General features: G+C 42.4%; 1 protein-coding gene across 1 annotated transcript in view; it reads right to left on the bottom strand.

The window, feature by feature from the left end:
• CACNA1I (calcium voltage-gated channel subunit alpha1 I) overlaps positions 1 to 24,419 on the bottom strand; it is a 682,041-nt gene that overhangs the window by 543,826 nt on the left and 113,796 nt on the right. The gene's annotated exons all lie outside the window — the stretch shown is intronic.

Genomic DNA, 24,419 nt, shown 5'->3' with positions numbered 1-24,419 from the left:
ATAGATGTGTCTGATCTGGGGGAAGGTGAGTGTGTTATATGGGGAATTTATATGTTTGATCTTGGGAAAGGTGAGTGTGTTATATGGGGAATAGATGTGTCTGATCTGTGGGGAAGGTGAGTGTGTTATATGCAGAATGGATGAGCCTGATCTGGGGGAAGGTGAGTGTGTTTATATGGGGAATAGATGTGTCTGTTCTGGGGGAAGGTGAGTGAGTTATATGGGGAATAGATGTGTATGATCTGTGGGGAAGGTGAGTGTGTTATATGCAGAATGGATGAGCCTGATCTGGGGGAAGGTGAGTGTGTTATATGGGGAATAGATGTGTCTGTTCTGGGGGGAAGTTTAGTGTGTTATATGGGGAATAGATGTGTCTGTTCTGGGGGAAGGTGAGTGTGTTATATGGGGAATAGATGTGTATGATCTGGGGGAAGGTGAGTGTGTTATATGGGGAATAGATGTGTCTGTTCTGGGGGAAGGTGAGTGTGTTATATGGGGAATAGATGTGTCTGATCTGGGGGAAGGTGAGTGTGTTATATGGGGAATAGATGTGTCTGTTCTGGGGGAAGGTGAGTGTGTTATATGGGGAATAGATGTGTCTGATCTGTGGGGAAGGTGAGTGTGTTATATGGGGAATAGATGTGTATGATCTTGGGGAAGGTGAGTGTGTTATCTGCGGAATAGATGTGTCTGATCTAGGGGAAGGTGAGTGTGTTATATGGTGAATAGATGTGTCTGATCTGGGGGAAGGTGAGTGTGTTATATGGTGAATAGATGTGTCTGATCTGGGGGGAAGGTGAGTGTGTTATATGGGGAATAGATGTGTCTGATCTGGGGGGAAGGTGAGTGTGTTATATGGGGAATAGATGTGTCTGATCTGGGGGGAAGGTGAGTGTGTTATATGGGGAATAGATGTGTCTGATCTGGGGGGAAGGTATATTATATGGGGAATAGATGTGTCTGATTTGGGGGGAAGTTGAGTGTGTAATATGGGGGAATAGATGTGCCTGATCTGGGGAAAGGTGAGAGTGTTATATGGGAAATAGATGTGTCTGATCTGGGGAGAAGGTGAGTGTGTTATCTGGGGATTAGATGTGTCTGATCTGGGGGAAAGTGAGTGTGTTATATGGTGGAATAGATGTGTCTGTTCTGAGGGGAAGGTGAGTGTGTTATATGGGGAATAGATGTGTCTGATCTGGGGGAAGGTGAATGTGTTATATGGGGAATAGAAGTCTCTGATCTGGGGGAAGGTGAGTGTATTATATGAGGGAATAGATGTGTTTGATCTGGGGGAAGGTAAATGTGTTATATGGGAAATAGATTGCCTGATCTGGGGAAAGGTGAGTGTGTTATATGGGGAATAGATGTGTCTGATCTGGGGGAAGGTGAGTGTGTTATATGGGGAATAGATGTGTCTGATTTGGGGGGAAGTTGAGTGTGTTATATGGGGAATAGATGTGTCTAATCTGGGGGAAGGTGAGTGTGTTATATGGAGAATAGATGTGTCTTTTCTGGAGGAAGGTGAGTGTGTTATATGCAGAATAGATGTGTCTGATCTGGGGGAAGGTGAGTGTGTTATATGCAGAATAGATGTGTCTGATCTGGGGGAAGGTGAGTGTGTTATATGAGGAATAGATGTGTCTGATTTGGGGGGAAGTTGAGTGTGTTATACAGGGAATAGATGTGTCTGATCTGTGGGGAAGGTGAGTGTGTTATATGGGGAATAGATGTGTCTGATCTGTGGGGAAGGTGAGTGTGTTATATGGGGAATAGATGTGTATGATCTTGGGGAAGGTGAGTGTGTTATCTGCGGAATAGATGTGTCTGATCTGGGGGAAGGTGAGTGTGTTATATGGTCAATAGATGTGTCTGATCTGGGGGAAGGTGAGTGTGTTATATGGTGAATAGATGTATCTGATCTGGGGGGAAGGTGAGTGTGTTATATGGGGAATAGATGTGTCTGATCTGGGGGAAGGTGAGTGTGTTATTCGGGAATAGATGTGTCTGATCTGGGGGGAAGGTGAGTGTTTTATATGGGGAATAGATGTGTCTGATCTGGGGGGAAGGTGAGTGTGTTATATGGGGGAATAAATGTGTCTGATCTGGGGGGAAGGTATATTATATGGGGAATAGATGTGTCTGATTTGGGGGGAAGTTGAGTGTGTAATATGGGGGAATAGATGTGTCTGATCTGGGGAAAGGTGAGAGTGTAATATGGGAAATAGATGTGTCTGATCTGGGGAGAAGGTGAGTGTGTTATCTGGGGATTAGATTTGTCTGATCTGGGGGAAAGTGAGTGTGTTATATGGTGGAATAGATGTGTCTGTTCTGAGGGGAAGGTGAGTGTGTTATATGGGGAATAGATGTGTCTAATCTGGGGGAAGGTGAATGTGTTATATGGGGAATCGAAGTCTCTGATCTGGGGGAAGGTGAGTATATTATGTGAGGGAATAGATGTGTTTGATCTGGGAGAAGGTAAATGTGTTATATGGGAAATATATGTGCCTGATCTGGGGAAAGGTGAGTGTGTTATATGGGCAATAGATGTGTCTGATCTGGGGGAAGGTGAGTGTGTTATATGGGGAATAGATGTGTCTGATTTGGGGGGAAGTTGAGTGTGTTATATGGGGAATAGATGTGTCTGATCTGAGGGAAGGTGAGTGTGTTATATGGAGAATAGATGTGTCTTTTCTGGGGGAAGGTGAGTGTGTTATATGCAGAATAGATGTGTCTGATCTGGGGGAAGGTGAGTGTGTTATATGCAGAATAGATGTGTCTGATCTGGGGGAAGGTGAGTGTGTTATATGGGGAATTGATGTGTCTGATTTGGGGGGAAGTTGAGTGTGTTATACAGGGAATAGATGTGTCTGATCTGGGGGAAGGTGAGTGTGTTATATGGGGAATAGATGTGTCTGTTCTGGGGGAAGGTGAGTGTGTTATATGGGAAATATATGTGTCTGATCTGGTGGAAGGCGAGTGTGTTATATGGGGAATAGATGTGTCTGATCTTGGGGAAGGTGAGTGTGTTATCTGGGGGACAAGGTGTGTCTGATCTGGGGGAAGGTGAGTGTGTTATATGGGCAAAAGATGTGTTTGATCTGGGGAAAGGTGAGTGTGCTATCTGGAGGACAAGATGTGTCTGATCTGGGGGAAGGTGAGTGTGTTATATGGGGAATAGATGTGTCTGATCTGAGGGAAGGTGAGTGTGTTATATGGGGAATAGATGTGTCTGATCAGGGGGGAAGGTGAGTATGTTAGCTGTTGAATAGATGTGTCTTATCTGGGGGAAGGTGAGTGTGTTATATGGGGAATAGATGTGTCTGATCTGGGGGAAGGTGAGTGTGTTATATGGGGGAATAGATCTGGGGGGAAGGTGTGTTATATGGGGAATAGATGTGTATGATTTGGGGGGAAGTTGAGTGTGTAATATGGGGGAATAGATGTGTCTGATCTGGGGGAAGGTGAGTGTGTTATATGGGGAATAGATGTGTCTGATCTGGGGAGAAGGTGAGTGTGTTATCTGGGGAATAGATGTGTCTGATCTGGGGGAAGGTGAGTGTGTTATATGGGGGAATAGATGTGTCTGTTCTGAGGGGAAGGTGCGTGTGTTATATGGGGAATAGATGTGTCTGATCTGTGTGGAAGGTGAGTGTGTTAAAATGGGAATAGATGTGTCTGATCTGGGGGAAGGTGAGTGTGTTATATGGGGGAATAGATGTCTCTGATCTGGGGAAAGGTGAGTGTGTTATATGGGGGAATAGATGTCTCTGATCTGGGGGAAGGTGAGTGTATTATATGGGGGAATAGATGTGTTTGATCTGTGGGGAAGGTGAGTGTGTTATATCCAGAATAGATGAGACTGATCTGGGGGAAGGTGAGTGTGTTATATGGGGAATAGATGTGTCGGATCTGTGGGGAAGGTGAGTGTGTTATATGCAGAATGGATGAGCCTGATCTGGGGGAAGGTGAGTGTGTTATATGGGGAATAGATGTGTCTGATTTGGGGGGAAGTTGAATGTGTTATATGGGGAATAGATTTGTCTGATCTGAGGGAAGGTGAGTGTGTTATATGGGGAATAGATGTGTCTGTTCTGGGGGAAGGTGAGTGTATTATATGGGGAACAGATATGTCTGATCTGGTGGAAGGTGAGTGTGTTATATGGGGAATAGATGTGTCTGATCTGGGGGAAGGTGAATGTGCTATCTAGAGGACAAGATGTGTCTGATATGGGGAAGGTGAGTGTGTTATATGGGGAATATATGTGTCTGATCTGGGGGAAGGTGAGAGTGTTATATGGGGAATTGATATGTTTTATCTGGGGAAAGGTGAGTGTGCTATCTGGAGGACAAGATGTGTCTGATCTGGGAGAAGGTGAGTGTGTTATATGGGGAGTAGATGTGTCTGATCTGGGGGAAGGTGAGTGTGTTATATGGGGAATAGATGTGTATGATCTGGGGGAAGGTGAGTGTGTTATCTGGGGAATAGATGTGTCTGATCTGGGGGGAAGGTGAGTGTGTTATATGGGGAAAAGATGTGTCTGATCTGAGGGAAGGTGAGTGTGTTATACGGGGAATAGATGTGTCTGATCTGAGGGAAGGTGAGTGTGTTATATGGGGAATAGATGTGTCTGATTTGGGGGGAAGTTGAATGTGTTATACAGGGAATAGATGTGTCTGATCTGGGGGAAGGTGAGTGTGTTATATGGGGAATAGATGTGTCTGTTCTGGGGGAAGGTGAGTGTGTTATATGGGAAATATATGTGTCTGATCTGGTGGAAGGCGAGTGTGTTATATGGGGAATAGATGTGTCTGATCTTGGGGAAGGTGAGTGTGTTATCTGGGGGACAAGGTGTGTCTGATCTGGGGGAAGGTGAGTGTGTTATATGGGCAAAAGATGTGTTTGATCTGGGGAAAGGTGAGTGTGCTATCTGGAGGACAAGATGTGTCTGATCTGGGGGAAGGTGAGTGTGTTATATGGGGAATAGATGTGTCTGATCTGAGGGAAGGTGAGTGTGTTATATGGGGAATAGATGTGTCTTATCAGGGGGGAAGGTGAGTATGTTAGCTGCTGAATAGATGTGTCTGATCTGTGGGAAGGTGAGTGTGTTATATGGGGAATAGATGTGTCTGATCTAAGGGAAGGTGAGTGTGTTATATGGGGGAATAGATGTGTCTGATCTTGGGGGGAAGGTGTGTTATATGGGGAATAGATGTGTATGATTTGGGGGGAAGTTGAGTGTGTAATATGGGGCAATAGATGTGTCTGATCTGGGGGAAGGTGAGTGTGTTATATGGGGAATAGATGTGTCTAATCTGGGGGAAGGTGAGTGTGTTATCTGGGGAATAGATGTGTCTGATCTGGGGGAAGGTGAGTGTGTTATCTGGGGAATAGATGGGTCTGATCTGGGGGAAGGTGAGTGTGTTATCTGGGGAATAGATGTTTCTGATCTGGGGAAGGTGAGTGTGTTATATGGGAAATAGATGTGTCTGATCTGGGGGAATGTGAGTGTGTTATCTGGGGAATAGATGTGTCTGACCAGGGGGGAAGGTGAGTGTGTTAAATGGGGAATAGATGTGTTTGATCTGGGGGAAGGTGAGTGTGTTATCTGGGGAATAGATGTGTCTGATCGGGGGGAAGGTGAGTGTGTTATATGGTATATTGATGTGTCTGATCTGGGGGAAGGTGAGTGTGTTATCTGGGGAATAGATGTGTCTGATCGGGGGGGGGGAAGGTGAGTGTGTTATATTGGGAATAGATGTGTATGATCTGGGGGAAGGTGAGTGTGTTTTACGGGGAATAGGTGTGCCTGATCTGGGAGAAGGTGAGTGTGTTATCTGGGGAATAGATGTGTCTGATCAGGGGGGAAGGTGAGTGTGTTATATGGGGAATAGATGTGTCTGATCTGGGGGAAGGTGAGTGTGTTATATGGGGAATAGATGTGTCTGATCTGGGGGAAGGTGAGTGTGTTATCTGGGGAATAGATGAGTATGATCAGGGGGGAAGGTGAGTGTGTTATCTGTGGAATAGATGTGTTTGATCTGTGGAAGGTGAGTGTGTTATATTGGGTATAGATGTGTCTGATCTAGGGGGGAAGATGAGTGTGTTATCTGGGGAATAGGTGTGTTTTATCTGGGGAAAGGTGAGTGTGTTATATGGGGAATAGAGGTGTCTGATCTGGGGGGAAGGTGAGTGTGTTATCTGGGGAATAGATGTGTTTGGTCTGGGGGAAAGGTGAGTGTGTTATATGGGGAATAGATGTGTTTAATCTGGGGGAAGGTGAGTGTGTTATCTGGGGAATAGATGTGTCTGATCTGGGGGAAGGTGAGTGTGTTATCTGGGGAATAGATGGGTCTGATCTGGGGGAAGGTGAGTGTGTTATCTGGGGAATAGATGTTTCTGATCTGGGGAAGGTGAGTGTGTTATATGGGAAATAGATGTGTCTGATCTGGGGAAATGTGTGTTATCTGGGGAATAGATGTGTCTGACCAGGGGGGAATGTGAATGTGTTAAATGGGGAATAGATGTGTTTGATCTGGGGGAAGGTGAGTGTGTTATCTGGGGAATAGATGTGTCTGATCTGGGGGAAGGTGAGTGTGTTATATGGGATATTGATGTGTCTGATCTGGGGGAAGGTGAGTGTGTTATCTGGGGAATAGATGTGTCTGATCTGGGGGGGAGGTGAGTATGTTTTCTGGGGAATAGATGTGTCTGATCTGGAGGAACGTGAGTGTCTTATATGGGGAATAGATGTGTCTGATCTGGGCAAGGTGAGTGTGTTATCTGGGGAATAGATGTGTCTGATCAGGGGGGAAGGTGAGTGTGTCATATGGGGAATATATGTGTATGATCTGGGGGAAGGTGAGAGTGTTATATTGGGAATAGATGTGTCTGATCTGTGGGGAAGGTGAGTGTGTTATCTGGGGAATAGATGTGTCTGATCTGGGGGGAACGTGAGTGTTTTATATGGTGAATAGATGTGTATGATCTGGGGGAAGGTGAGTGTGTTATATGAGGAATAGATGTGTCTGATCTGGGGGAAGGTGAGTGTGTTATATGGGGAATAGATGTGTCTGATCTGAGGGAAGGTGAGTGTGTTATATGGGGAATAGATGTGTCTGATCTGGGGGAAGGGGAGTGTGTTATATGAGGAATAGATGTGTCTGATCTGGGGGAAGGTGAGTGTGTTATATGGGGAATAGATGTGTCTGATCGGGGGGAAGGTGAGCGTGTTATATGGGGAATAGATGTGTCTGATCTGGGGGAAGGTGAGGGTGTTATCTGGGGAAAAGATGTGTCTGATCTGGGGGGAAGGTGAGTGTGTTATATGGGGAAAAGATGTGTCTGATCTGAGGGAAGGTGAATGTGTTATATGGGGAATAGATGTGTCTGATCTGAGGGAAGGTGAGTGTGTTATATGGGGAAAAGATGTGTCTGATCTGAGGGAAGGTGAGTGTGTTATATGGGGAATAGATGTGTCTGATCTGGGGGAAGGTAAGTGTGTTATATGGGGAAAAGATGTGTCTGATCTGGGGGAAGGTGAGTGTGTTATATGGGAAATAGATGTGTATGATCTGGGGGGAAGGTGAGTGTGTTATCTGGGGAATAGATGTGTCTGATCAGGGGGGAAGGTGAGTGTGTTATATGGGGAATAGATGTGTCTGATCTGGGGGAAGGTGAGTGTGTTATATGGGGAATAGATGTGTCTGATCTGGGGGAAGGTGAGTGTGTTATCTGGGGAATAGATGTGTCTGATCTGGGGGAAGGCGAGTGTGTTATATGGGGAATAGATGTGTCTGATCTGGGGGAAGGTGAGTGTGTTATCTGGGGAATAGATGTGTCTGATCTGGGGGAAGGTGAGTGTGTTATATGGGGAAAAGATGTGTCTGATCTGGGGGAAGGTGAGTGTGTTATATGGGGAATAGATGTGTCTGATCTGGGGGAAGGTGAGTGTGTTATATGGGAAATAGATGTGTCTGATCTGGGGGGAAGGTGAGTGTGTTATATGGGGAATAGATGTGTCTGATCTGAGGGAAGGTGAGTGTGTTATATGGGGAATAGATGTATCTGATCTGGGGGAAGGTGAGTGTGTTATCTGGGGAAAAGATGTGTCTGATCTGGGGGGGAAGGTGAGTGTGTTATATGGGGAAAAGATGTGTCTGATCTGAGGGAAGGTGAGTGTGTTATATGGGGAATAGATGTGTCTGATCTGAGGGAAGGTGAGTGTGTTATATGGGGAATAGATGTGTCTGATCTGAGGGAAGGTGAGTGTGTTATCTGGGGGGAATAGATATGTCTGATCTTGGGGAAGTTGCGTATGTTATATGGGTAATAGATGTGTCTGATCTGAGGGAAGGTGAGTGTGTTATCTAGGGGGAATAGATATGTCTGATCTGGGGGAAGTTGGGTGTGTTATATGGGGAATAGATGTGTCTGATCTGAGGGAAGGTGAGTGTGTTATCTGGGGGAATAGATGTGTTTGATCTGGGGGAAGGTGAGTATGTTATCTGGGGGAATAGATGTGTCTGATCTGAGGAAAGGTGAGTATGTTATCTGGGGGAATAGATGTGTCTGATCTGGGGGAAGGTGAGTGTGTTATCTGGGGGAATAGATGTATCTGATCTGGGGGAAGGTGAGTGTGTTATATGGGGAATAGATGTGTGTGATCTGGGGGAAGGTGAGTGTGTTATCTGGGGAATAGATGAGTATGATCAGGGAGGAAGGTGAGTGTGTTATCTGTGGAATAGATGTGTTTGATCTGGGGAAGGTGAGTGTGTTATATTGGGTATAGATGTGTCTGATCTAGGGGGGAAGATGAGTGTGTTATCTGGGGAATAGATGTGTTTGATCTGGGGAAAGGTGAGTGTGTTATATGGGGAATAGAGGTGTCTGATCTGGGGGGAAGGTGAGTGTGTTATCTGGGGAATAGATGTGTTTGGTCTGGGGGAAAGGTGAGTGTGTTATATGGGAATAGATGTGTGTGATCTGGGGGAAGGTGAGTGTGTTATATGGGGAATAGATGTGTCTGATCTGGGGGAAGGTGAGTGTGTTATATGGGGAATAGATGTGTCTGATCTGGGGGAAGGTGAGTGTGTTATATGGGGAATAGATGTGTCTGATCTGGGGGAAGGGGAGTGTGTTATATGAGGAATAGATGTGTCTGATCTGGGGGAAGGTGAGTGTGTTATATGGGGAATAGATGTGTCTGATCTGGGGGGAAGGTGAGCGTGTTATATGGGGAATAGATGTGTCTGATCTGGGGGAAGGTGAGGGTGTTATATGGGGAATAGATTTGTCTGATCTGGAAAAAGGTGAGTGTGTTATATGGGGAATAGATTTGTCTGATCTGGAAAAAGGTGAGTGTGTTATATGGGGAATAGATGTGTCTGATCTGGGGGAAGGTAAGTGTGTTATCTGGGGAATAGATGTGTCTGATCTGGGGGAAGGTGAGTGTGTTATATGGGGAATAGATGTGTCTGATGTGGGGGAAGGTAAGTGTGTTATATGGGGAATATATGTGTATGATCTGGGGGGAGGTGAGAGTGTTATATGGGGAATAGATGTGTCTGATTTGGGGGAAGGTGAATGTGTTATATGGGGAATAGATGTGTCTGATCTGGGGGAAAGTGAGTGTGTTATCTGGGGAATAGATGTGTCTGATCTGGGGGAAGGTGAGTGTGTTATATGGATGACTAGATGTGTCTTATCTGGGGGAAGCTGAATGTGTTATTTGGGGAATAGATGTGTCTGATCTGGGGGAAGGTGAGTGTGTTATCTGGTGGAACAGATATGTTTGATTTGGGGGGAGGATGAGTGTGTTATGTGGGATATAGTTGTGTTTGATCTGGGGAAAGGTGAGTGTGTTATATGGGGGAATAGATGTGTTTGATCTGGGGGAAGGTGAGTGTGTTTTCTAGGGGACAAGATAAATTTGATTTGGGGGGAAGGTTAGTGTGTTATCTGAGTAATAGATGTGTTTGATTTGGGGGGAAGGTGAGTGTGTTATATAGGGGAATAGATGTGTTTGATCTGGGGGAAGGTGAGTGTGTTATATAGGGGAATAGATGTGTTTGATCTGGGGGAAGGTGAGTGTGTTTTCTGGGGGACAAGATGAATTTGATTTGGGGGGAAGGTGAGTGCGTTATCTGAGGAATAGATGTTTTTGATTTGGGGGGAAGGTGAATGTGTTATATGGGATATAGATGTGTTTGATTTGGGGGAAGGTGAGTGTGTTATCTGAGGGAGAAGATGTGTTTGAATTGTGGTTGAAGGTGAGTGTGTTATCTGGGGGAATAGATGTGTTTGATTTGGGGGGAAGGTGAGTGTGAGATCTGGGGGAATAGATGTGTCTGATCTGGGGGAAGGTGAGTGCGTTATATGGGGAATAGATGTGTCTGATCTGAGGGAAGGTGAGAGTGTTATATGGGGAATAGATGTGTCTGATCTGGAGGGAAGGTGAGTGTGTTATCTGGGGAATAGATGTGTTTTATCTGGGGAAAGGTGAGTGTGTTATCTGGGATATAGATGTGTCTGATTTGGGGGGGAACGTGAGTGTGTTATCTGGGGGACAAGATGTGTTTGATTTGGGGCAAAGGTGAGTGTGTTATCTGGGGAATAGATGTGTATGATCTGGGGAAGGTGAGTGTGTTATATGGAGGAATTGATGTGTCTGATCTGGGGGAAGGTGAGTGTGTTATCTGGGGAATAGATGTGTTTTATCTGGGGGAAGGTGAGTGTGTTATCTGGGGGACAAGATGTGTTTGATTTGGGGGGAAGGTGAGTGTGTTATATGGGGGAATAAATGTGTTTGATCTGGGGGGAAGGTGAGGGTGTTATCTGAGGAATAGATGTGATTGATTTTGGGGGAAGGTGAGTGTGTTATATGGGATATAGATGTGTTTGATTTGGGGGAAGGTGAGTGTGTTATCTGGGGGACAAGATGTGTTTGAATTGGGGTTGAAGGTGAGTGTGTTATCTGGGGGAATATTTGTGTTTGAATTGGGGTTGAAGGTGAGTGTGTTATCTGGGGAATAGATGTGTCTGATCTGGGGGAAGGTGAGTGTGTTATCTGGGGAATAGATGTGCTTGATTTGGGGGGAAGGTGAGTGTGTTATCTGGGGGAATAGATGTGTTTGATTTGGGGGGAGGTGAGTGTGTTATCTGGGATATAGATGTGTCTGATCTGGGGGAAGGCGAGTGTGTTATCTGGGGAATAGATGTGTCTGATTTGGGGGAAGGTGAGTGTGTTATCTGGGGAATAGATGTGTTTGATTTGGGGGGAGTTGAGTGTGTTATCTGGGGAATAGATGTGTCTGATCTGGGGGAAGGTGAGTGTGTTATCTGGGGAATAGATGCGTTTGATTTGGGGGGAAGGTGAGTGTGTTATCTGGGGGAATAGATGGGTTTGATTTGGGGGGAGGTGAGTGTGTTATCTAGGGAATAGATGTGTCTGATCTGGGGGAAGGTGAGTGTGTTTTCTGGAGAATAGATGTGTTTGATTTGGGGGGAAGGTGAGGGTGTTATCTGGGATATAGATGTGTTTGATTTGGGGGGAAGTTGAGTGTGTTATCTGGGGGACAAGATGTGTTTGAATTGGGGTTGAAGGTGAGTGTGTTATCTGGGGACAAGATGTGTTTGATTTGGGGGAAGATGAGTATTTTATCTGGGGAATAGATGTGTTTGATTTGGGGGTAGGTGAGTGTGTTATCTGGGGAATAGATGTGTTTGATCTGGAGGGAGTTGAATGTGTTATCTGGAAAATAGATGTGTTGGGTCTGGGGGAGGGGGTGAGTGTCTTATCTGGCCAAAGGTGTGTTATCTGGGGGGAAAATTAGTGTATTATCTGGGGAAAATATGCGTTTGATCTGGTTGAGAAGGTAACTGTGTTATCGGGGGGAAATATGTGTCTGATCATGGGAGGAAGGAGGTCTCACTTGGCAGGGGGCAGCAGATCTTATCTTTAGGGGGTAGGTTAATGGGTGCAGGTGTATCTGTGGCGAGGGGTGTCTAATTTTGGGGCACAGCAGAGATAATAACTAAAACTTGCCCCTTACGGCTTTATAAATAGTTTATTTTACACATGCGCATAAGGCTGCATTACTCACAGAGCACACAAGGATCTGTTACAGGCAAATGTCCCTTCACAGCACACATCCTAAACTGTATGTATTACAGGAGGCACCTAATGACATAATAACCGGTTTGTAAATACGCCCCCTCCTACTCCTTTTGTAATAAATACATTTTATGTGATCCTGACCTTTCACTAATGCTTCTGAGTTCTTGTTAAACACTGCTTACATCTCTTTCTGTATTTTTATCGTAGGCTAGAAATATCAACAGGTGTTTTTATGCTTTGTGTCATGATTAAGCAAAAAGCCTTTGTTTCTCTTCTATAAATACAAAGTTTGCAGTCTGTGTGCACTGACAGATCTGTGCAATTTGCCACCATTAAAATGAAAATAAAACTTGATGCATATCAAACCCCCTCATTGCCAAAGGGACTGCAATGCATTGGAAAACAAGGGGTTACTTACATTGTTTTGTTTATTAGATGGGGTGCCTCAATATTTAGGGATTTTTTTAGCACCTCAATTTCTAAAGAAGGTTGCACTAGATTGTATTGTGGCTAAGGTTGTCAGCTGCACTCTATAAAAATACTGAACAACCTGTAGGTCACACAGTGGTCCCAATCTAAAACTCTAAGCACTTCCCTTAAACCCACCAAATGCATTTTCACAACTTAGCAATGATTGTATTCCCTTAGAGGCCAGTAACACTCAAACAAAAGATGTTACTTCTTTGGCTGCCAGTAACACACACACACAGCAATGTCTGTTGCCAGCTAGTAACACACACAGAGCACTGTTTACACGATCATGGTTGAGAGTAAAAAACCAGAATTTATGCTTACCTGATAAATTACTTTCTCCAACGGTGTGTCCGGTCCACGGCGTCATCCATTACTTGTGGGATATTCTCCTCCCCTACAGGGAAAGGCAAGGAGAGCACACAGCAAGAGCTGTCCATATAGCTCCCCCTCTGGCTCCGCCCCCCAGTCATTCGACCGACGGTTAGGAGAAAAAAGGAGAAACTATAGGGTGCCGTGGTGACTGTAGTGTATAAAGAAAAATAAAAAAAAATTCAAACCTGATTAAAAAACCAGGGCGGGCCATGGACCGGACACACCGTTGGAGAAAGTAATTTATCAGGTAAGCATAAATTCTGTTTTCTCCAACATTGGTGTGTCCAGTCCACGGCGTCCTCCATTACTTGTGGGAACCAATACCAAAGCTTTAGGACACGGATGAAGGGAGGGAGCAAATCAGGTTACCTAAACAGAAGGCACCACGGCTTGCAAAACCTTTCTCCCAAAAACAGCCTCCGAAGAAGCAAAAATAACAAATTTGTAAAATTTGGCAAAAGTGTGCAGAGAAGACCAAGTCGCTGCCTTACATATCTGATTAACAGAAGCCTCGTTCTTGAAGGCCCATGTGGAAGCCACAGCCCTAGTGGAGTGAGCTGTGATTCGATCAGGAGGCTGCCGTCCGGCAGTCTCATAAGCCAATCGGATAATGCTTTTCAGCCAGAAAGAAGGAGAGGTAGCAGTAGCTCTTTGTCCTCTCCTCTTACCAGAGTAAACGACAAACAAGGATGAGGTTTGTCTAAAATTCTTTGTTGCTTCTAAATAGAACTTTAAAGCACGGACTATATCTAAATTGTGTAACAAACGTTCCTTCTTTGAAACTGGATTCGGGCACAGAGAAGGAACAACTATTTCCTGGTTAAAATTCTTGTTGGAAACAACCTTTGGAAAAAAAACAGGCTTGGTACGCAAAATAACCTTATCTGAATGGAACACCAGATAGGGTGGATCACACTGCAAAGCAGATAATTCAGAAACTCTTCTAGCAGAAGAAATAGCAACCAAAACGGAACTTTCCAAGATAGCAACTTGATATCTATGGAATGTAAGGGTTCAAACGGAACCCCCTGAAGAACTGAAAGAACTAAATTTAGACTCCAAGAAGGAGTCAAGGGTCTGTAAACAGGTTTGATTCTGACCAAAGCCTGTACAAAAGCATGTACCTCTGGCACAGCTGCCAGTCATTTGTATAACAAGACAAATAAAGCAGAAATCTGTCCTTTTAGAGAACTCGCTGACAATCCCTTATCCAAACCTTCTTTGGAGAAAGGAGAGGATCTTAGGAATTTTAATCTTACTCCAGGAGAATCCCTTGGATTCACACCAACAGATATATCTTTTCCATATTTTATGGTAAATCTTTCTAGTCACAGGTTTTCTGGCTTGGACCAGAGTATCTATCACTGAATCTGAAAACCCACGCTTGGATAAAATCAAACGTTCAATTTCCAAGCAGTCAGCTACAGAGAAATTAGATTTGTATGTTCGAATGGACCTTGTACTAGAAGATCCTGTCTCAAAGGTAGCTTCCATGGTGGAGCCGATGACATATTCACCAGGTCTGCATACCAAGTCCTGCGCGGCCACGCAGGAGCTATCAGAATCACCGAGGCCTTCTCCTGTTTGATCCTGGCTACAAGCCTGGGAAGGAGAGGGAACGGTGGAAACGCATAAGCTAGGTTGAACGACCAAGGCGCCACTAATGCATCCACTAGAGCGGCCTTGGGATCCCTGGATCTGGACCCGTAGCAAGGAACCTTGAAGTTCTGACGAGACGCCATCAGATCCATGTCTGGAATGCCCCATAATTGAGTCAACTGGGCAAACACCTCCGGGTGGAGTTCCCACTCCCCCGGATAGAAAACGTGAGGACTCAGATAATCCGCCTCCCAGTTGTCTATTCCTGGGATGTGGATTGCAGATAGGTGGCAGGAGTGATCCTCTGCCCATTTGATGATTTTGGATACCTCTCTCATCGCCAAGGAACTCCTTGTTCCTTCCTGATGGTTGATGTAAGCTACAGTCGTCATGTTGTCTGACTGGAATCTTATGTATCCGGCCTTCGCTAGATGAGGCCAAGCCCGGAGAGCATTGAATATCGCTCTCAGTTCCAGGATGTTGATCGGCAGAAGAGACTCTTCCCGAGACCATAAACCCTGAGTTTTCAGGGAATCCCAGACCGCGCCCCAGCCTGATAGACTGGCGTCGGTCGTGACAATGACCCACTTTGGTCTGCAGAAACTCATTCCCTGAGACAGGTGATCCTGTCTACTGGAGCATGCACAGTTGTAATGGTCTTAGATGAATTTGAGCAAAAGGAACTATGTCCATTGCTGCAACCATCAACCCTACTACTTCCATGCACTGAGCTATGGAAGGCTGCAGAATAGAGAGAAGAACTTGACAAGCGTTTAGAAGCTTTGACTTTCTGACTTCTGTCAGGAAGATCTTCATTTCAAAAGAATCTATTATTGTTCCCAAAAAGGGAACTCTTGTCGACGGAGACAGGGAACTCTTTTCTACGTTCACCTTCCACCCGTGAGATCTGAGAAAGGCTAGAACAGACGAGCCTTTGCCGTGGAAAGAGACAACGCTTGAATTAGAATGTCGTCCAGATAAGGTGCCACTGCAATGCCCCTTGGTCTTAGAACCGCTAGAAGGGACCCGAGCACCTTTGTGAAAATTTCATATATTGACCCTCCTGGATTGTAGGTAAAATTGTTCGAATGGTTTCCATTTTGAACGATGGAACTCTGAGAAATTTGTTTAGAATTTTTAAATCCAGAATTGGTCTGAAAATTCCCTCTTTTTTGGGAACTACAAACAGATTTGAGTAAAAACCCCTGACCTTGTTCCACAGTTGGAACTGGGTGTATCACTCCCATCTTTAACAGGTCTTCTACACAATGTAAGAATGTCTGTCTACTTATTTGGTTTGAAGATAAGTGAGAAATGTGGAACCTTCCTCTTGGGGGTAGTTCCTTGAATTCTAGAAGATAACCCTGAGAGACTATTTCTAGTGTCCAGGGATCCTGAACATCTCTTGCCCAAGCCTGAGCAAAGAGAGAGAGTCTGCCCCCTACTAGATCCGGTTCCGGATCGGGGGCTACCCCTTCATGCTGTCTTGGTAGCAGCAGCAGGCTTCTTGGCCTGTTTACCCTTATTCCAGCCTTGCATTGGTTTCCAAGCTGGTTTAGTCTGGGAAGCGTTACCCTCTTGTCTAGAGGCTGCCGAGTTAGAAGCCGGTCCGTTACTGAAATTGCGAAAGGAACGAAAATTGGACTTATTCTTAGCCTTGAAAGGCCTATCCTGTGGGAGGGCATGGCCCTTTCCCCCAGTGATGTCTGAAATAATTTCTTTCAATTCTGGCCCAAAAAGGGTCTTACCTTTGAAAGGGATAATAAGCAATTTTGTCTTGGAAGATACATCCGCCGACCAAGACTTTAGCCAGAGCGCTCTGCGCGACACAATTGCAAACCCTGAATTTTTCGCCGCTAATCTCGCTAACTGCAAAGCGGCGTCTAAAATAAAGGAATTAGCTAACTTAAGTGCGTGAATTCTGTCCATGACTTCCTCATACGGAGTCTCCCTACTGAGCGACTTTTCCAGTTCCTCGAACCAGAACCACGCCGCTGTAGTGACAGGAATAATGCACGAATATAGGTTGAAGGTGGTAACCTTGCTGTACAAAAATCTTTTTAAGCAAACCCTCCAATTTTTTATCCATAGGATCTTTGAAAGCACAATTGTCCTCAATGGGAATGGTCGTGCGTTTGGCTAGTGTAGAAACCGCCCCCTCGACCTTAGGGACTGTTTGCCATATGTCCTTCCTGGGGTCGACCATAGGGAACAATTTCTTAAATATAGGAGGAGGGACAAAAGGTATGCCTGGCTTCTCCCACTCCTTATTCACTATGTCCGCCACCCGTTTAGGTATCGGAAAGGCATCAGGGTGCACCGGGACCTCTAGGAGCTTGTCCATCTTGCACAAGTTTTCTGGGATGACCAGATTGTCACAATCATCCAGAGTAGATAGCACCTCCTTAAGTAATGCACGGAGATGCTTTGATTTAAATTTAAATGTCACAACATCAGGTTCTGCCTGCTGAGAAATTCTTCCTGTATCAGAAATTTCTCCATCTGACAAACCCTCCCTCACTGCCACTTCAGACTCTTTAAAACAGAGCAATCGCGCTTTCTCTGAAATGCTGGCATTTTGGATAAAATATTAGCTATGGAGTTATCCATTACTGCCGACAATTTTTGCATAGTAACAAGCATTGGCGTGCTAGAAGTACTAGGGGTCGCCTGCGCGGGCATAACTGGTATAGACACAGAAGGAGAAGATGTAGAACTCTCTCTACTTCCTTCATCTGAGGAATCATCCTGGGCAACCTTACTATTTGTGACAATACTGTCCTTACTGTGTTTGGACGCTATAGCACAATTATCACATATATTTGAAGGGGGAACCACATTGGCTTCCATACATACAGAACATGATCTATTTGAAGGTACAGACATGTTAAACAGGCTTAAACTGGTTAATAAAGTACAAAAACCGTTTTAAAACAAAACCGTTACTGTCTCTTTAAATGTTAAACAGGGCACACTTTATTACTGAATATGTGAAAAACTATGAAGGAATTATCCAATCTTTACCAAATTTTCACCACAGTGTCTTAAAGGACCAGTAAACACAGTAGATTTGCATAATCAACAAATGCAAGATAACAAGACAATGCAATAGCACTTAGTCTGAACTTCAAATGAGAAGTACATTTTTTTCTGACAATTTTAAAAGTTATGTCTTTTTCCACTCCCCCTGTACCATGTGACAGCCATCAGCCAATCACAAATGCATACACGTACCATGTGACAGCCATCAGCCATTCACAAATGCATACACACTTATTCTTGCACATGCTCAGTAGGAGCTGGTGACTCAAAAAGTTTAAATAGAAAAAAAGTGCACATTTTGTTAATTGAAGTAAATTGGAAAGTTTTTTTAAATTACTGCTCTATATGAATAATGAAAGTTTAATTTTGATTGAGTGTCCCTTTAATGCATTCAAAGTATTGCACCCCAATTTTCAAGCTCAGAAAAAAGTAGAGTCAGAAATGTGAGTTTCTGGCTCCAAGAGCAGATTGCATTTATTAGCACTTACTGTCCCCTACATTACTTTTCAAGGTTTTTTGATACCTAATGTAGGGGACAGTAAGTGCTAATAAATGCAATCTGCTCTTGGAGCCAGAAACTCACATTTCTGACTCTACTTTTTTCTGAATCATTGATTCTTGCATAAGCACTCCAGCAAGTACCCACTGTAAAATTGAATGTAGGTACAAACTAGCAGTCCCTATTCACGAGTGTAGTGCGGTTGCAATCTTTTGCGTCTTCCAATTTTCAAGCTGTTAACCCTTAAAATGTGGAAACCGGAGCCGTTTGCAATTTTAACCCCACTACAGTCCCAGCCACAGCCTTTGTTGTGACTTCAACTATCCCAGGGGGGTATTTCAAGCCTTCTAGGAAAGTTTTCAGTGGACACCAGACCCTCTCACATGCATCTGCATGCACTGTACTTAAAAGAAACTGCGCAATAATGGCGCGAAAATGAGGCTCTGCCTAATACAGTGAAAGGCCCTTCCTGACTGGGAAGGTGTCTTAACTAGTGCCTGGCGATAAAAAACGTTCAGAGCGGCAAGGAGAATGACTGGGGGGCGGAGCCAGAGGGGGAGCTATATGGACAGCTCTTGCTGTGTGCTCTCCTTGCCTTTCCCTGTAGGGGAGGAGAATATCCCACAAGTAATGGATGACGCCGTGGACCGGACACACCAATGTTGGAGAAACACAGATATCTTTGGCTGCCAGTCACACAAAGAGCAGAACATGTGCATTGTCAATTCCCTCTAAGCTATGTTTGTTATGTACAGAAGCACAAGAACCCTTTTAACTGAATCTCAGCTAACACTGAAGTGTCCTGTATTTTTTATTTTACTGGACATCCTGTTCACATACTGCACTATACAACTGAATACTGGACACCTGGCTACTCTAGTTGAATCACTGCCTGGTACTCAAAGGATCAAAATTCCCAGATATGCTAATGCTGAATGTTACATGTGTGTCAATGCATGGGGCATATTTTGGGCAGTTCAGCTGCACCTTTGCTCAGGGGGAGGGGCAGGTTTTGAGCAGTAGCTCTATGGTATGATGCATTTCTGCTCCTAACTTTTCCTCCAAATCTTTTTTTGTGAATTGTATTACTAATCACAGAGCCCTTGTCTAGGGGGTGTACAAGCCCTCTATGTGTCACTGGTCTCAGACTGTTAAATAAAGCAAAGATGAACTAAAGTTGTTGGAGTGGATGTATTTTTTTTTATTTTATTTTTTTTGGGGGGGCAGTAATTTTCCCAGTGCCTAGGGCAGAACAAAAACTGAATACACCACTGCTCAATTGTCAAATAAGCTTCTGAGATTATAATTTCAAACAAGTTTCTGTTCATTTGAAAACCAACATTTTAAATGCTACTTTAAAAAAAAAAAATCAAATAGAATCATTAAAAATTTGAAAATTCAAAAGTACAAAAGTAAAAAAATAAAAATATATATTTTTTACTGTGTTGTATTCTATAAAATAATGTTTGTTTACTTATATTTTAATGTTTGAAAACATTTAGTATCTTTAGCCCTTCACCCCGGTCTCGCTGCTTGTGTTGGATCAATACTAAAGTAAAAATTGCTTCTCATTAAAACATGAAGTCAGAATAGTGTTTATATTATTTAAAGAAACAATATACAAGTCAAGGGATTATTCCGCATAGAAAATAAATATTTTATAATCATTTAAAACTGTCCTTTTGCTGTTTTAGAGCAACCCAGGAATACACCCCATTAAATTAGTTTGGGAATGTTCAAGCTGATTTGACCAGTAAGTTGCCAAATGTAAATTAAAGTGTGCACTAATCAAGCAATCACTATGTAGTATGTAGCAGTGTCAGGTAAACTGTAGCATATTTAAGTAAAGAGAATGCTCTTCATCTCACGGGATGGGGGTGCAGTTTGTAGTGTAAAATTCAGGCAAAACCTCACAAGGCTCCAAGACTGGCATATACCTCAATGTGCCATTCTTAGTGCCTGATGGTCGCTGGAATGACGAGAAATGACACAAAATCAAACACAAAATAATGTGTCTTTCATCACATCCAGAACTGAGCATGAAGAAATAACCAGCTCTCACGCTAAATTCTGCCTTTCTAAAATTATATGAAGTACCTCACGCATATGAAAGAGCACTATTTATTCATGTTACAAATATTTATTTCATGAACAAAAAAAAAAAAATAAAAAAGGTTTTTATTTTTATTTGGAAGGTAATAATTCCAATATGTGAGATTTCTTATTGGCTGGTAAGCAGATTTTCCTCTGCTTTATAGTCTCTCTTTCTCTCTCTCTCTCTCTCTCTCTCTCTCTCTCTCTCTCTCTCTCTCTCTCTCTCTCTCTCTCTCTCTCTATTTATATATATATATATATATTTGTATGTGTGCATGTTTGTGTACATGTGTGTATATATATATATATATATATATATATATATATATATATATATATATTTATGTGTGTGTGTGTCTGTATTATATATATATATATATATATATATATATATATATGTTTGTATGTGTGCATGTTTGTGTATATGTGTGTGTCTGTATATATATATATATATATATATATATATATATATGTTTGTATGTGTGCATGTTTGTGTATATGTGTGTGTATATATATATATATATATATATATATGTGTGTGTGTCTGTATATATATATATATATATATATATATATGTTTGTATGTGTGCATGTGTGAATGTTTGTGTACATGTGTGTGTGTGTATATATATATATGTATATATATATATATATATATATATGTGTGTGTGTCTGTATATATATATATATATATATATATATATATATATATATATGTTTGTATGTGTGCATGTGTGCATGTTTGTGTATATATGTGTGTGTATATATATATATATATATATATATATATGTGTGTGTCTGTATATATATATATATATATATATATATATTTGTATGTGTGCATGTTTGTGTATATGTGTGTATATATATATATATTTATGTGTGTGTGTGTCTGTATTATATATATATATATATATATATATATATATATATGTGTTTGTATGCATGCATGTGTGCATGTTTGTGTATATGTGTGTATATATATATGTGTGTGTGTGTGTGTGTGTCTGTATATATATATGTTTGTATGTGTGCATGTCTGTGTATATGTGTTTATATATATATGTGCGTGTGTCTGTATATATATATATATGTTTGCATGTGTGCATGTGTGAATGTTTGTGTACATGTGTGTATGTATATATATATATATATATATATATATATATATATATGTGTGTGTGTCTGTATATATATATATATATGTTTGTATGTGTGCATGTGTGCATGTTTGTGTATATGTGTGTGTATATATATATATATATATGTGTGTGTGTGTGTGTGTGTCTGTATATATATATATATATGTTTGTATGTGTGTATGTTTGTGTGTATATATATATGTGTGTGTGTCTGTGTGTATATATATATATATATATGTTTGTATGTGTGCATGTGTGCATGTTTGTGTGTATATATATATATATATATATATATATATATATGTGTGTGTCTGTGTATATATATATATATACACAGTATATATATATATATATATCTGTGTATGTATATATATACTGTATATATATATACACACACAGTATATAGTGATGTCCTCTCTTTCTTTCTCTCCCTCTAACCCCCTTTCTTTCTCTCCCTCCTCTCTCTCTTTCCTTCTTTCTCTTATATATATACTGTATAAACCTTGTCTATATTCATATATTATTATTATTATTACTAGTAGTAGGATTATGACACTTCTACCCCCCCTGCAATTACCGGTACTTCTAAATAAATAAATGGTTAGAGTAACATATTGTACAAGGCGCACTTTTATCTAAAACCATAAATACAAAAACTGAAGACTTTACTCAGTTTTCTTTCTCTGTTAAACCAGTGCAGATGTTGTACCATTTGTAAAGGGAAATGATATTCCCTAGCAGAGGAATAAAACATCAGAACACATCAGGCGGGGGATGTAGCCTTGTTAAAACTCTAAGTTACAAAACAATGATAGAATATGACTGTATTGGAAGAAACGTGGTTGCATAATTTGTCATTTTGATTGTTCGGAGAAATCTCGGCCTGTCCCTAAGTTTTTTCCCCAGCTGCATTTCCCTGATTCAGCCGTCTGTCGGTTTCGCCTCTGCTCGCCCAGTTGCGTAGTCAGTCATCTTAAGCTCGTGCCTGCCAGAGCGATAACAAACGACTGAAGAGTCAAATTGAAATTGATAGAGATAGACTAAAAAAGCAAGAGAGGACCTAGCAAATGTGAGAAGCGAAAGGACGAAAGGAGAGAGGAGATTGAGCGACAGGTGCTGTCGTACAGTGAAAGAGAAGTAACTAAAAAATGTAATAAACTACTTATACGTATCAAGAAGCCCAATAAAATGCAGCAAATGTATCAGAAACTGACGCTAGTTTGCGCTGTAGGCCAACTGTGTATAAATATAGTTTTTTCTTGCTCTTTTACTGATACATAATTTATGCCGGGACATGTTTTTGCATTCTGCAATTATTCTGCTGTACACAAAGCTACAACCAAGTTCTGTAACGTATCCAAATAATTTATAGCCCCAGTGCTCAACTGTGAATGTTTTATGGTGAAGGTGACCGATCCGTGAGCGGTTTAGTTGTAATTAGACAAATAGACAAACAGTTATAGTTCCCCCCTAGCTGGCATGGCAGGAATACTGTGACCCGCAGGGCCTGTTTATCTAATATTTGCCAGATTAGATGTGAAAAACCTCGCTGACACTCGCAGGGGATGCCCTCAGGGAATTCTCTTATAACAGGAGCTGTTCTTGCAAGTTGCGAGATGTCTCCCATACAAAGTAAGGAAAGGAACGTTTTGTTCTGAAGCCTGAAGTTAGCAGGGAGGACCGGTGCACTTTAAAAATTAAAGGGACAGGGAAACAAAAAGCGTAACATTTTAAGCAGCTTTCCAATTCACTTCTATTATCTAATTTGCTTCATCGTTTTGGTATATTTTGCTGAAAAGCATATCTGGGTAGGCTCAGAAACAGCAATGCAATACTGGGAGCTAACTGCTGATTGGTGGCTGCGCTTATATTCCTCTGCTGATTGGCTTATCTGATGTGTTCAGCTAGCTCCCAGTAGTGCATTGTTGCGTCTTCAAAATAGATACCAAGAGAATGAAGCAAATTTGATAATAGAAGTAACTTGCTATCTGAATCATTAAATACATTATTATCAGATTAGCTTGATTTTAGTGTATAGTATCTTATAATCAACTTTGCCTTCAAATACATTTACAAATACATTTTCCCTGTATTTTGACCTAATATCGCTACCTTTAATTTTGAGAAATAAAATAGTGAGAACTGCAGGGGAAATATTTAGAAAATACACCAGATCTCACAGCTACACTCATGGAACACCCCTGTTCAGCCCATTATTTATCTAGATGGGAACTAGCTTAAGTTGTGTAAGACATGAAGTTGGCCCCTGCACAGCGCAGGAAGCCTTGTAGAGCGGCAGAATTTCACACTGGTGTGATTACTCCTGTCTGACTGACAGCACAACTTGTTATAGGAAGGCTGTGAGCTTTCAGGAGACAAATATTGTACTCTCTGCACTTCCTGTAAGTACTGAATTTACTGGCAGTTTACTCTGTACTGCTGAGTATTATTAGACACCATTATGTAATTTATTTAGCTGCTTAAAATGAAACATCAACATTGAAACATATACAGGTAGATTACGAGTTATGCGCGCTATAGGGTTTTTAACGAACGCAACAAAAGTTGCGTTATTTCACCCTCCATAGCACAGCCATTACAAGTTTTAAAACAGCCGGATTGTGCGTGCGATATGGTTGTGTTGAGCTCCATACCGCACAAAATACAAGCGCTGCTTTGACATGCTCGTGCATGCTTTCCCCATAGACATCAATGGGGACAGCGGGTTAGAAAAACACCTAAAACCTGAAGCGCAGAATGAAAAGCTCCGTAACGCAACCCCATTGATGTCTATTGGGGAAAAAAAAACACCCTAACATAAACCCTAAGTCTAAACACCCCTAATCTGCTGCCCGCGACATCGCCGACACCGAAATAAAGTTATTAACCCCTAATCTGCCGCTTCCGATATTGCCGCCACCTAAATAAATCTATTAACCCCTAATCTGCCGCTCCTGATATCGCCACCACTATACTAAATTTATTAACCCCTATTCCCTCACCCCAACATCGCCCACACTATAATAAATCTATTAACCCCTATTCCGCCGCACCCCGACATCGCCGCCACTAAATAAACCT

Source organism: Bombina bombina, chromosome 7 (assembly GCF_027579735.1).
Source record: "Bombina bombina isolate aBomBom1 chromosome 7, aBomBom1.pri, whole genome shotgun sequence".
Classification (NCBI taxonomy): domain Eukaryota; kingdom Metazoa; phylum Chordata; class Amphibia; order Anura; family Bombinatoridae; genus Bombina; species Bombina bombina.
The sequence above is the reverse complement of the archived record's forward strand: the minus strand, read 5'-3'. Positions and strand labels throughout refer to the sequence as shown.